Raw genomic sequence first — 15,758 nt, 5'->3', positions numbered from 1 at the left:
TTCAATTTCAAAATTTATAAACATAATTCATCAAGTCTCATACAATTTCTCAAACCATCAAATGTTTATTAAAATTCATAATTCATGTTTCACATGTTAGACTTCCACTGACTCACAAGACATAGACACTTCTCACTTTCGGAAGACTCGTGCATTGACTTAGACTCAGAGATTTGCACATGTCATACTATATCAATGTAAAATCCACACAGTTATGCGCATAAATAATCTCAATATCATCGCTCTCCTAGTATGAAAGGGTTAACTCATATAACAAGTCAAGTTAGTTATCTTTAAAGCAACTTACCCATTCATATGAACCTCCTTCGACTCTCACCACCTGAATAACTTCATCTATGTGATTCCATTATCTCAGGAGAGTCAAGTTATCTCCTGAAAATACTATGTTTTGATTAAAATTCATATTCTGAATCTCACAATATCCAAAATCACACAACTAAATCATATCAAAGTTTAGAATTTCCAAACACACAACAATTAATTCAATAATCACATAAATATCAAATTAAAGAAATTTTCAATTAAATATACATAAAATAGAAGTTTACATAATTGATAAGTAAAACTATACAAAAATAAATAAACCAACCTTTTAAAAGCAAATATAAAAATTTTAGTGTTTTTTTATAGTGATTCTAGCTTGAGTGAGATTCAACCCGAGAGCACACAAACTTTCATCATAGGTCTTGCTTGAGTGAGATTCCTTCTCCCATGAGCGAGAATGGGCCCGAGAGTACCCTATCTTTCCATTTTATTCTCGCTTGAGCGAGATATGCAAAAAATTTCTACATAAACCTGTTTAAATTCAAAACCAACATTTCATTTAATTCATAAATTTATAAATCTACACATTACATTGACAGTTCCTACTCATATATGCTTTCTAAATCAAACATCATATCTTAATTACTTCAACAAACTATTCAAATACAATTCAACTCATTTATATTACCATTAAAACACTTTCAATTTCTCAATCAAAAACACTTTCAATAACTTATTCATCTTAAAATCAATATATATATATATATAATATTCAAAATCAACCATTTCTGTCAATATTTTACTTTACTCTTAAAAGAGACAATCTTGCAAGCAGAAATTGGAACTAGTGACCACGTTACCCCCACATCCAATTCTTCTAACCTAGAGTTCTGTTCAAAAGAATAAGACTAGCTTCCCTTACGTGAACTTGAGCAGATACTCACTAAGAACTCCAAATCTACCAAAACCTTAAGGTCAATAGTTTTTATGGTATCCATTCACTTAATGTTAAAGAGTAATTAATTGTAAGAGGGTTTTATATCATCTTGCAACCCTACCCATGTGAACGAGATGTTTTGTTCAAATTGAAATAGTTGCTCATGTATTAATGGACTACACTCTTGAACAAGGACGCTTTTATGATTTTCAAATCTGTCATGAAGACCTGTTGTTGTGTGTGTGTCTAGTTAGGTGGATTTTGTATTGTTAATTTGCATCCAATTATGATCCAAGTTAATCTGATTTAAAATCTCCTTTTAATGTTTTATTTTTCAAATATTTGTTTATTTTAATTAGTTGATTCATTTTTTAATCAGTTGAAATAGCTTATGTTTAAGTTTGATGGCTACAACAAGTATTTTAACATATTGATTTATCGTATCAATCGGTTGAAAACACTTAAAGGTTTTAAAGGATTTAAAAATGATTTTTTTTTCTTTTTTGTCTTTTTTGTTAAGTGAAATCAACTAGTTGTTTCGATAAATGAATCGATATTTTATATGGTGATTTTAACAGTAAATGAAAACAATCAATTAGTTTAAAAAATAAATTAAATAATTTTAACAGAATACTATTATGTTTTTCGAACTGTTTTAATTGATTTAAATTGATTTCATTAAATGATCAAATTGTTTTAACAATCTTTCAAAAGTCTATATAAAGATGTTTTTATGTTCATTTAAAGAGATAGAATTGAATAACACTTTTCAATAGAGAAATCAAATGTTTTTATAATCATTCTTGAAGATTGCATTTCAATATTGGATCATTGTTGTGGTGTGAAGTAGATTATGGGTTAATATTTTTATTGTTCTTTGATTTTATAAAACCCAAGTGTATTTGAAATTCATTTTTCTTTATTATACTGTGTTGTAAATAGATTCATATAGGGTTTTTGAAATCTTTGTCTTGTTAATAGTGTTGTGTGTTCTTGAAGGGTTCAAGATCAATACTCTTAACTCTTCAAGCTCCTTAAGAGTAAGCTAGGTGCCTCCTCCCATAACTCTCCAATCATTGAAAGACACTTGGTAAGTTATGAGTGGATAACTCTCTGTACATAGGATTGCCACATGGCAAGCTAGGAATGAAAAGTTTCTTATACATAGGATTTCCACATGGCATGCTAGGAATGGAGAGTATTTTGTGAACTCATTAGTCAATTTTAGGAGTCTCTTTAGATTATATATAATAGACTCCCTTCTTGTAATTTTTAGACTTGATTGATATGTTTTTGAAATTGTTAACACACTTATCCAATTCTCAATAGGGTTAGGTTTCTGAAACCTACCTAGTGATGTGAGTTGACTTTTGATTCATTAATTTGGTGAGACTTTCTTAGAATTAGGATCAAATTCTTTAAGCAATTTATGTGAAGAGTCTAAGGAAAATTCTCACTGGAGATTAACTTAACAAATGTTAAGTAGATGTGAATGTTCATTTCCAAAGACCAAAGGTAAAAACACAATTATAGGTGATGAATGATGAAGACAAACTGCGGCACAACAATGAGGCTTAAGGAAACATCAATGGAGTTCAATGCCTTTCAAATGATGAACCAAACTCATGATCATAAATGTCATCTCCTTACACAACAATTGAATATAAAAAACACAAGAACAACAAGAGAACAAAGTAATGATGCGGAAACTTAAAGAAGACAAAACAGGATATTGAACCGATTAAAAACATAACACAAAACAAAAGAACCGATTGAATTAAACAAGAACACAAACTACCGAATAGAAATGAAGAACAAACACAATTAACCAAATAGAATTGAAGATTGAGGTACAAAAATGGAAATGGAAGATGAAGCAAGAAGGACTTATGTGGTTGAAGCCATGGGAGGGAAGAACATGCCACTTAGAAGGTGATTGATCCAAGATAAGTGAAAAAGTGTCGCCACTTGAGAGCTTCCCAAACACTCACAAGATGAGACAAGATTAGGAGAAACAATTCTCACAACTCACACACAATTTGTGTATAGTAACTTTACTTAAAATTCAATGTAATTTTACATGAGCATAACACCTTTATTTATAGTGTGATAGGGCTGAATTTGAAGAGGGAAAATTCAAATACTAAGTGTTTGAATTCGGCACCTATTCCTAGTCACAAGGGAAGTGTGACTTGGTTTCTTTCTTTGGCACCTCCTAAATGTACACCTACACCTTCTTTTTATGTCACATGGAAGGTGTGACTTAACATTGTACATTGGCACCCCTTATATCTATATCTACACCTTCCTTTTATGTTCTACTAAAAGCTACTCAAAAGAAATTACAAAAAGAGACATCCATTGATGCTCATCTCCCAAAGCTTTGACCTTGCTCCTAGTAATCCTTTGAGGCATGAAGGATGTTGAGCTCATGGGTTGGGCTTGGGACCCTACTTGGGCTTGGGCTTCTTGAGCTTGGGCCTCAGGCACCTCCTCTACTTAGTCTTCATCATACTCCCCGGGTTGGAGAGAATTCGTCCACGAATTTGGAAGACCTGCAGAAAAAGGAGTTAAATCACTGATATTAAAAGAATTACTACCAAGGTATGTATCAGGCATATCTAACTCATAGGCATTATCATTAATCATCTTGATAACCTGAAAAGGACCATCACCGCGAGGCATAAGTTTGGGCTTCCTTTGAGTAGGAAATCTATCCTTTCTCAAGTGTATCCAAACCCAATCGTCGGGTGCAAAGATTAATGCCTTATGCTTTTTGTTGGCAAATTCAGCATACTTGTCAACCTTCTTCTCAATTTGGAGCTTGATGTGGTTATGCAAGTCTTTAATAAAGAAGCCTTTTCAAAACCATCTTTTCATAAAACCTCATCAAGTACAAGAATTGGAAGAAGATATAGAGGTGTAAGGGGATTAAACCCATAAACAACCTCAAAAGGAGAATGGGCAGTGGTAGAATTTACTACTCTATTATAGGCAAAATCAATATGAGGTAGTAAATTTTCCCATACCCTTGGGTTCCCAGAAATAAAGCATCTTAACATTTGACCCAAAGTTCTATTCACTACCTCAGTTTGACCATCAGTTTGGGGGTGGCAAGTAGTAGAAAACAAGAGTTTTGTGCCAAGTTTTCCCCACAAAGTCCTCCAAAAGTGGCTTAAGAACTTAGAATCCCTGTCGGATACAATACTTCTAGGAAGCTCATGCAAACGAATAACTTCCTTAAAGAAGAGATTTGCAATAAAACAAGAATCATCCACTTTTTGTATGGAATAAAGTGAGCCATTTTAGAAAAGCGGTCCACTACCACAAAGATAGAATCCCTACCCGTCGATGTCTTGGGAAGACCTAAGATAAAATCCATAGAAATATCTACCCAAGGCATTGTTGGGATGGGAAGAGGGGTATATAAATCATGGGGTTGTACTTTAGATTTAGCCTTCCTACATGCTATACATTTATCAAAGAAGTTATGTACGAATTTGCGCATGTAAGGCCAAAAGAAATGCTCATGCATTGTATCTAAAGTTTTAGCTACCCCAAAGTGTCCCATGAGCCCACCCTCATGTACTTCCTTAACAATAGATTGTCTTAAAGATCCTTGGGGAACACAAAGTCTTTTTCCTTTGAAAAGAAAACCATTATGGATGAAAAAGTCTTTGTGTGCACCTTTAGAACACTCTTGATATATAATAGAGAAATCAAGGTCCTTATTATAAAGTTCCTTTATGTGATCAAAACCTAAGTATTGAACATCCAAAACATTTAGCAAGGCATAGCGTCTAGAAAGTGCATCGGCAACCATATTTATTTTTCCTTGCTTATGTTTGATCACATAAGGAAATTGCTCAAGGAACTCCACCCACTTGGCATGTCTCTTGTTAAGCTTGCTTTGACTTTTCAAATATTTAAGAGATTCATGATCACTATGTATCACAAATTCTTTTGGAAAAAGATAATGTTGCCAATTTTGCAAGGTTCTTACAAGAGCATCAAGTTCTTTATCATAGGTGGACTAGTTGAGATGACTCCCCTTGAGTTTCTCACTAAAATAAGCTATGGGGTGACCCTCTTTAAGGAGAACAGCCCCAATTCCTACATTGGAAGCATCACATTTTATTTCAAATGTTTTAGTAAAGTTAGGAAAATCTAAAATGGGGGCAGCAAAAACATAATTAAATCAAACAAATTATAAGGAGTGAGAGAGAGAGAGAGATTACTCAACCAATTTATACTAGTTCACTAAATCTTGAGCTACATCCAATTCTCAGAACAACCATTGGGTTCCACTAGTAACCAATCACAGATTACAATACATACAATCACAAAGAGGTGATCTTGATACCACAAGAACCACTCACCTTCTTTGCTACACACACCCTTAGTCAGCACACCCTCTACTTTACAGGTTTTCACACACTTCACAAGTTTATAAAAGAAGAAATACAAGAATCATGAAAGGAACATATTACACCTGAATTTACAGGAATCATAAAGCTCCTAAGATCATACCTTGACCCAGTGCACAACTATTTAGCAATCTTGCAAAACTTAATTTGAATCTCTTCTAAAAAAAAATTCAATCTCATTGTAAATATGTTTACTTGTTGTTTTTGAAATCAAAAGAGAAGTCATACTTATAGCTCTTAAAACTAGCCGTTCTAGGTAGTCAATCATGAGCTAAAATAGTTTTGATCTAACTGAAAACAGATCTAACAAGTTTTTGAAAAGCTTATATGAAATGTTACAATCAACCGGTTGAAAAGTCGTTTTAACTGGTTGAATTGGTTAGACATTTATTTAACCAAGTCAAAAACAGTTTTAAAACCTTAAAACAAGCTAAGTGACAAACAACTGATTGTTTCGTGGTTTCAACCGGTTGTTTTTCTCTTGCGTAGTAAAGCACTTTTCTCTTTTAAAATAGATTGAGCTAGCTTGTGCAAGGGACTTAGAATGATCTTTACAAGAATTCTAAACAACCTAGACTAAGCTCAAACCAAAAGTAGCACAGCTTCAACCTTCATCATAGATTTGAAACATCAAAGCTCCCATGTTCTACAATCTCCCCCTTTTTTATGGAGAGAAATCACGAATTTTTACATACGAATTTGGATTAAATATTTTTAATAATTATAATAATAATAATAATATTTGTAACAACACCCATTTTTTAGAAACAGAAACCCACCCCCTGCACGCACCATTCTTTTTCTTTCTTTTTTCTCCTTCCATCTCTCCCTTCTACCTTCTCTCTTAATTTCTCACTTCATACCTCATCTATTTTAGAATCTGATCGGACCATGTGTGTAGCTGGAAAGTTAAGGAACATTTCTACCCGATCAGATTTTTAAACAGAGTAAGTTCATTTTTGCTCTAAAGTTCCTTTGTTCTCTATTTTTCCTTAGGATTTAGTCATCAATCTTGGTGGGGTCAGTTGAGAAGTTTAATCCTATCAACTTATTCTATTATATACTAAATTTTTGTTCTGTTTGGATAACTTGAATTAGGCCCGTAAATCTTGAAGCTTATCTAGATTGTGGGAAATAAAATTGTAGAAGTTGCTTGGAAAGCAGGCAATTAAGGTAAGGGAAGCTAAATTTAATTTTTAATAGAACCCTAGGCTAGAAGATCTGGATGCGGAAGGGACGTGGTCCCAATATTCAATTTCTCTTACAGGGATGTTGTGTGTTTATATATATTGGGTTGTTTGTTTATATGTTATTTAAATTTTGTGGAAATATTAGGTTTTGATGATTTAGTATTAAAGTGTTATTTTTTTATGTCAAATAGACTTTTGAATATTGTGGATCACTTTTTGAATGATATTGTATGACGGAATGGTATGGAATTGAATTCATACATTTGGGATAATGTATGGACTGATGTTTGTTGTGTATTAAGTATTGATGCCTATGTGGTAACAGAGACCTTCGAGCTTCACTGATGATCTAAGTCAAATAGGCTAAGATATCAGGTGGTGAGAAGTTGATGGGGGAGTTCATGCACACCGTGACATATGAGATGCACGACTTGGGTTGTATTGAACTTACCCTGATCCTTTTTGTTGGATTCGCTGGTAATCTTTGGATAAGGTGTTAGTCTCTGGTTGGACTTACTTAATACGGACGGGTCTTCCGAAAGATGTTGTTTGTTGAATATCTTGGATGTGTAGATCCATGTGAGATCTATGTGATTATTTTAATGTTGGGATTTGAATAAGATTGTATAATTTGATAAATTGGTCATGTAACTTGGTTTTCTCTTTTGATTTAATTGTGTATATTATAAAATTCTATTTTCACTAGCTTACCTTTGCTTTTCTTGTTGTGTTTGAACTTCGATGACTGTACTACGTACACGAGCAAATGATCTTATAGGTGTCTGAGGATCAGAAGAGTTTTAAAGCACTGATTTTGAAACTTATATTGTAAATATTTGTATCTATATGTCCTAATCCCGTATTAGGAATGTTTTGAAAAAACTGTAAGCTTGTTTAGAAATATGTAGAACCGGTATTGTAATAGTTATAAGTAAATTATGGGGTGTTACATTTAATGGTATCAGAGCGGTTCATCCTTTGGATAACCTGAGGGTAGTGGGTTTATTCTGTTTCTCCTGCGTGTAGATTTTTGTTTAAGTCTAGCCTTAAGACTTAGTTAAAAGTTTCTAATTTGATGTTTAACAAAGTTGTTTTCTTGAAATTTTGTTTATGCTTTAGTCAAATTAGTTGTTATGAATAAAGATGAAAGTATTAAGAATGAAAAGAATCTTGATAGAGTGGTGAGGGTGCACACTGATGACTGGATCGAGATTATTTTATATCTTAATTCTAAGTAGCTAGAGTACATTTTAGAGATAAGTTTTGATTGGCTTTTACCTGTTTCGTATGATTATTTCTTTTAAGTTAATTTGTCTTAAAGATGTAATTGGAAATTTTTAGTAATTTCTAGTCCAATTCTTTATGTGCTTAGTAGATGGCACGTAGACCACCTACTCCTCCTCCACCAGTAGATATGCCCAACTTAGCTCGGGCAATAGAGATGATGGCAACAGCCTTGTAACAACAAAGTGCTACTATGGCACAATAGCATCAGGCCGCCATTCATCAATTAGAAACAGCTAGATTAGCAGCAGAAGCATCTCAACTTCATCAACAACCCCATACTTTTAGTCTAGAGGATTTTTTGAGACACAATCCACCCAGATTTAATGGCAAGGTAAATCCGGATGGAGCAGACTAGTGGGTGAGAGACATAGAAAGAATCTTTGAAGCTACTCAATGCCCCGAAGAGAGAAAGTTATCTTATGCCATCTATATGCTTATTGAAGAAGCTGAGTTCTGGTGGATAGGCATGAAGCAAATGATGGAAGACAAAGGAGAAGATGCCACTTGGGAGAACTTTAAAGTAAGATTCCTGGAGGAGTACTTTCCTGATAGTGTCAGGTATGCAAAAGAAATTGAATTCATGCAGCTGGAACAAGGAAATCTTTCAGTCACTCAATATGCTACTAGGTTCAAACACCTAGTTAGATTCTACACCCAAACCATGACCGAGGCTTGGAGATGTAGAAAATTTGAGTTTGGGTTGAAGCAAGAGCTTAAAGAAGTGGTGATTCCTATGTCCATTAGAGATTTCCCTGCTCTAGTGGAGAAAGCAAAAATAGTGGAGAGTTTGAAAAATAGTAGCGGACTTGCTAAGCCTCAAGTGGGAGGACCTTCTAAAAGCATGTCTAAATATGAAGATAGAAAGAAACCTTATTTCAGGCATCAATCTTATCGCAGTGGAAGATCCAGTTCTCAATCACCACCTAGTTTCAGATGTTTTAGATGCAGTGGGCCACATGTTGTTAGATTTTTCCCTCATTCAGTGTCAAATGTGACATGTGATAGATGTCACAAGTATGGTCATGCAACAAAAGACTGTCGTGTCCAAGTGGGAGCTCCAAATTTTGGTGGAGTGCAACAAGTACAACAAAATAGTAATAAAAAACCCAAAGCTGTTGGGAGTGTTTTTGCTATTAGTGGAGCTGAAGCTTCACAGTCTGATAGCCTTGTTAGAGGTATTTGTTCTATCCTTGGAACACAGTTATCTGTATTGTTTGATTCTGGGGCAACCCATTCTTTTATATCTTTTGATTGTGCTAAGAAACTTAAGTTGCCAGTCCGAGAATTAGAATTTGAGTTGGTGGTATCTACACCAACAAAAGGGATTATAGTAACTTCTTCCATGTGTGTTGAGTGTCCAGTAATTATAGATGGGCAGAGATACAAGATCAACATGATTTGTATACCTCTAAAAGATTTGGAGGTTATATTGGGAATGGATTGGTTGTCTGCTAATCATATCCTTATAGATTGTGGTCAGAAGAAGTTAATTTTCCCTAAGTTAGAAGGAATGCAGGTTATCTCAGCTCATCAGTTTGAGAGAGAGATACAAGAAGGTGCAGAATGTTTTATGCTCTTGGCTTGTTCTATAGTTACTGATAAAGTACAAAAAGATATGTTTGTAGTTCAGGAGTTTATGGGTATATTTCTTGATGAGATTCCTGGACTTCCACCTAAAAGAGAGATAGAGTTTGCAATAGACTTGATTCCCGGAACAGGCCCTGTGTCAATTTCTCCATATCGGATGGCACCAGCGGAGTTAGCTGAATTGAAGAAACAACTAGAAGACTTATTGGAAAAGCAATTCATTTGACCTAGTGTTTCTCCATGGGGAGATCCAGTGTTATTAGTGAAGAAGAAGGATGGTTCGTCACGTCTATGCATAGATTATAGGCAATTAAACAAGTTAACAATAAAGAATAAATATCCTCTTCCTATAATTAATGACTTGATGGATCAGTTGCATGGGGCAATTGTCTTTTCTAAGATAGATTTGCGCTCAGGTTATCACCAAATTTTAGTGAAAGCGGAAGATGTTCAGAAGACTGCTTTTAGATCAAGGTATGGTCACTATGAATTTTTGGTCATGCCATTTGGTGTGACTAATGCTCCAGCTATTTTCATGGATTATATGAATCGGATATTCAAACCTTTTCTTTATAAGTTTGTGGTAGTGTTCATAGATGACATCTTGATCTATTCTCGTACAAGGGAAGAACATGCAGAACATCTTAGAACTGTCCTGAACATTTTGAGTGAAAAACATTTATATGCTAAACTTTCAAAATGTGACTTCTGGATGTCAAAAATACAGTTTTTAGGACATGTCATCTCTGCACAGGGAATATTAGTAGATCCTTCTAAAGTGGAGGTTGTACTTCAGTGGGAGCGTCCTAAAATAGTTACAGAAATTAGAAGCTTTGTCAGGTTAGCAGGATATTACAGGAGATTTATAGAAGGTTTTTCTAAAATAGTGGCTCCTTTGACCCAATTGACTAGAAAGGATCATCCTTTTGCATGGACTGAACAATGTGAGAGAAGCTTTGAAGAATTGAAAAGAAGGTTGACTAATGCTCATGTATTGACAATCCCTGATACCAATCAGTCTTTTGAAGTTTTCAGTGATGCTTCCTATCAGGGATTGGGTTGTGTTTTGATGCAGAATAAGAAATTTGTTGCATACGCTTCGCGTTAGTTAAAGGTGCACGGAAGAAACTATCCAACTCATGATCTTGAATTAGCAGCGGTTGTCTTTGCTTTAAAAATATGGAGACATTTTCTTTACAAAGTTAGTTTTAATGTGTTCAGTGATCATAAAAGCTTGAAGTATTTGTTTGATCAGAAGGAGTTAAATATGAGGCAGAGGAGATGGATTGAATTTTTGAAAGACTATGATTTCCAACTAATATATCATCCTGGGAAGGCAAATGTTGTTGCAGATGCGTTGAGTTGTAAAAAAATACAAATATCGTCGCTTATGATTAGAGAGCTAGCATTGATTGAAGATTTCAGGAGTATGAATTTGGAGGTTTCCATGTCTTCAAATTGCATTAGTTGTAATACACTTGTTTTAACTAATGAAATTCTGGAGAAGGTGAAGGAGAAGCAGTTGGAAGATTCAAAATTGAAGAACATCATGGGCTTATTAAATACTGACAAAGCTAAAGACTTCTCTTTAGGAGTGGATGGTATTTTGAGATTCAAAAATAGAATATGCATACCAGAGGTTAATGAACTAAAGCAAACAGTGTTATCAGAAGGTCATAAAAGCAAACTCAGTTTACATCCAGGAATGACCAAGATGTATCAAGATCTCAAAAAGTCTTATTGGTGGCATGGCATGTAGAATGATGTAGCTAAGTTTGTAGTTGCTTGCTTGACTTGTCAGAAATCAAAGATTGAACATCAACGACCTGGAGGCATGTTAACTCAGTTAGACATTCCAGTGTGGAAGTGGGATAGTATCTCAATGGATTTTGTTACCCACTTACCACGTACTTTGAGGAACCATGACTCTGTTTGGGTCATAGTGGACATGTTGACAAAGACGACACACTTCCTACCTATAGACTTGAGAATCTCTATGCGGAAATTGGCCCAGATTTACATAGATGAAATAGTCAAATTTCATGGTGTACCCTCCAGCATAGTTTCAGATAGAGATCCCAGATTCACCTCCAGATTCTGGCAAACACTTCAAGAAGCTTTGGGGACTAAACTCAGACTTAGTTCAGCATATCATCCTCAGACTGATGGACAATCAGAAAGAACTATCCAGTCCTTAGAGGATTTGCTTAGGACTTGTGTGTTAGATCATTTGGGCAGCTAGGATGAAATTCTACCATTGGTAGAGTTCACTTACAATAACAGTTACCAAGCTAGCATAGGAATGGCTCCTTTCGAGGCACCTTTGTGCTGGTTTCAGGATGGTGAAAGTGTGTTAATTGGACCAGAATTAATACAACAAACCAATGAGAAAGTCAAAATGATTCAGGAAAGATTGAAAACATCTCTCAGCAGGCAAAACTCTTATGCAGATCGAAGAAGAAGACCTTTAGAATTCTCTACGGGTGAGCATGTCTTTTTTAGAGTTACACCGTTCACTGGTGTAGGAAGAACACTGAAATCCAAGAAATTGACTCCTAAGTTCATAGGACCTTATCAAATTCTCCGGAGAATAGGCACCGTGGCTTATGAAATTGCTTTGCCTCCTCCTTTAGCTAACCTTCACAATATTTTCCATGTATCCCAGCTAAGGAAGTATGTACCTGATCCTAGCCACATTCTAGAATCTGATTCCATCCAGGTGAAAGAAAATCTGTCATTTGAAGTGAAGCCAATCAGAATTTTAGATTCACATGTGAAACAACTTCGTGGAAGAAGTATTCCCATGGTGAAAGTATTGTGGGATCTCATCTCTGGAGATTCCACTTGGGAAATTGAAGAGGAGATACAAGCATCATACCCTAATCTCTTTCTTGGTTAGTTCATTTTCGAGGACGAAAATTTTTGTAGTTGGAGATAATGTAACAACGCCTTTTTTTTAGAAACAGAAACCCACCCCCTTACACTCACCATTCTTTTTCTTTCTTCTTTCTTCTTTCTCCCTCCATCTCTCCCTTCTACCTTCTCTCTTAATTTCTCACTCCATACCTCATCTATTTTAGAATCTGATCGGACCACGTTGTAGCTGGCAAGTTAAGGAACATTTCTACCCGATCAGATTTTTAAACAGAGTAAGTTCATTTTTTCTCTAAAGTTCCTTTGTTCTCTATTTTTCCTTAGGATTTAGTCATCAATCTTGGTGGGGTCAGTTGAGAAGTTTAATCCTCTCAACTTATTCTATTATATACTGAATTTTTGTTCTGTTTTGATAACTTGCATTAGGCCCGTAAATCTTGAAGCTTATCTAAACTATGGGAAATAAAATTCTAGGCAAGAAAAGCAATTAAGGTAAGGGAAGCTAAATTTAATTTTTAATAGAACCCTAGGCTAGAAGATCTGGATGTGGAAGGGATGTGGTCCCAATATTCAATTTCTCTTGCAGGGATGTTGTGTGTTTATATATATATATATATATATATATATATATATATATATTGGGTTGTTTGTTTATGTGTTATTTAAATTTGTGGAAATATTAGGTTTTGATGATTTAATATTAAAGTATTATTTTTTTATGTCAAATAGACTTTTGAATATTGTGGATCACTTTTTGAATGATATTGTATGACGAAATGGTATGGAATTGAATTCATACATTTGGGATAATGTGTGGACTGATGTTTGTTGAATATCTTGGATGTGTAGATCCATGTGAGATCTATGTGATTGTTTTAATATTAGGATTTGAAGAAGATTGTATAATTTGATAAATTGATCATGTAACTTGGTTTTCTCTTTTGATTTAATTGTGTATATTATAAAATTCTATTTTCACTAGCTTACCCTTACTTTTCTTGTTGTGTTTGAATTGCGATGACTGTACTACGTACACGAGCAGATGATCTTACAGGTGTCTGAGGATCAGAAGAGTTTTAAGGCATTGATTTTGAAAGTTATATTGCAAATATTTGTATTTCTATATGTCCTATAATCACGTATTAGGAATGTTTTGAAAAACTGTAAGCTTGTATAGAAATATGTAGAACCGGTATTGTAATAGTTATATGTAAATTATGGGGTGTTACAATATTGATATTAATATTAGTGATAATATTAATATTAGTGATAATATTATTAGTAATAATAATATTAATAATATTAACAATATTTAAAATATTAATAATATTTAGTAATATTAATAATGTTTATAATATTAATAATATTTAATAGTATTAATAATTTTAATAATATTAATCATATTAATAATATTAATATTTATAATATTTATATTGTTTATATTATTTGTAATATTAATAATATTAATAATAGTTAATAATATTAATAATAATAAATATAATAAAAATTATAATATGATTAAAGAATTTGTCTAGTTAAAGTTTCTTTAGTAATAGGAAATGTAGAGACGCAATAATGTTCCGATAATAATACCCATCCTCTCTTTGGTTGTAATCATGGATGCAATAATGATTAGGATGCAAGGTCCTTTCTTGAATACTTACTTTGCTAACTAACACTCCATAAAACATGAACAGTATAAGCAAAATCCAAAGCATCGACATATAGAAAGGTATGACATACAAATTCCTCACAAGACTAGCAGAAACATCCCACCTCCTACCGTCACAAACTCAGACACATCATTCAATAATGCACTTAAATCCAAGATATAATAAGAAAACCTCATAAATTCTTATTATCTCACTCACTTTGTTCAAAACAACAATGTGGGAAGTGAATAAAAACACAAAAGACATAAAAATCGCGACTGCGATAATAAAAGAAGATGCTAAGATGAAAACATGAACACAACAAAAATATCAACAATTAAATTTCAATAAAGAAAACAAAATCGTCATATTCACATATACAAATATATTTTAGTACTTTTATAATAAATTTTTATCTTTTATTAATTATACGAATGAATGAAATTGAGTATTAATATTTAAAATTACTATCAAACCTTAAACTAATATCTTAACCAATGACATAGTTTTGAAAAGTACTATTAATATATTATTCTCTTTATTGTTTTATAAAAAAATTGATTTTAAAAAATATATGTTTTGCACTAAAAAATCATAAAACTTTCCCCATTTTAAAATCATTCCTAATATAATTATTCTCTTTATTTGTCTTTATAGAAAAAAATTGTCTAAATTTCAAAATTCGTCGACAGCAGGGTTCGAACCTGCGCGGGCGAAGCCCAACAGATTTCAAGTCTGTCTCCTTAACCACTCGGACATATCGACCTCTTTGGTATACAACCACTATAACTTTAAATAGCTAATATAAATAACTTCTTGAATAAACTTAGCACTATTATTATCATTATTAATTTATTACTGAAGCACTATGAGGATATTTTTCTGAAAAGAAAGTGCTACTTGGAAATTAATTAAAATGATAATAAAAAGGACTTACTTTGTAATCACGATGAAAGCACTGGTTATAATTCAATTTTATATACATGAAGGTAGCCGCCCACGTGCAGCTTCATATATTTTATCTCTATAACTGACACTTTTGGTGCATATGTTAATATACTTTAATGAATAATTAAAATAGTATTTAATATCTCTTATATAATATATTTTCAAAACTTATTACATCAATTTGATTTGGTTTGGAGGTAGAAGCATAAGAAGCAAAGTTTAAGGTTTTTAAGGCTCGAGTAACAGCTGTACTCATGTCGCAAATAACATGAGACTACTTTGACACGTCAGACTGAACTGGATTATGCAGTAAAAGATGTTTACTTTACAGAGATTTAGTTCTTAATTAACAATTAGAGAATTTAAAGCAGGATGGCTTCCTCATCAGTCCTTCTGCTATGCATGCCCATGCTAACTAACTCCACTTATGTTTTACATTTACTTGTGTTCAAATTTTCTTAGTCTACACTTTTTACTGTTATTATCCACTTATGCAAATTTTTGTGAAGATAATAAAACTTTATTTTTAGCATTGAAAAGATAATAAGTCACATATTTTCTAGTTTTCTTT

General features: G+C 33.3%; 1 non-coding gene across 1 annotated transcript; it reads right to left on the bottom strand.

The window, feature by feature from the left end:
- Positions 1–14,922: 14,922 nt before the first annotated feature.
- Positions 14,923–15,004, bottom strand: TRNAS-UGA (transfer RNA serine (anticodon UGA)). The gene has a single exon. It is a non-coding gene; the product is annotated as a tRNA-Ser (tRNA).
- Between the last annotated feature and the right edge of the window lie 754 nt (positions 15,005–15,758).

Source organism: Phaseolus vulgaris, chromosome 1, assembly GCF_000499845.2.
Source record: "Phaseolus vulgaris cultivar G19833 chromosome 1, P. vulgaris v2.0, whole genome shotgun sequence".
Classification (NCBI taxonomy): Eukaryota; Viridiplantae; Streptophyta; class Magnoliopsida; order Fabales; family Fabaceae; genus Phaseolus; species Phaseolus vulgaris.
The sequence above is the reverse complement of the archived record's forward strand: the minus strand, read 5'-3'. Positions and strand labels throughout refer to the sequence as shown.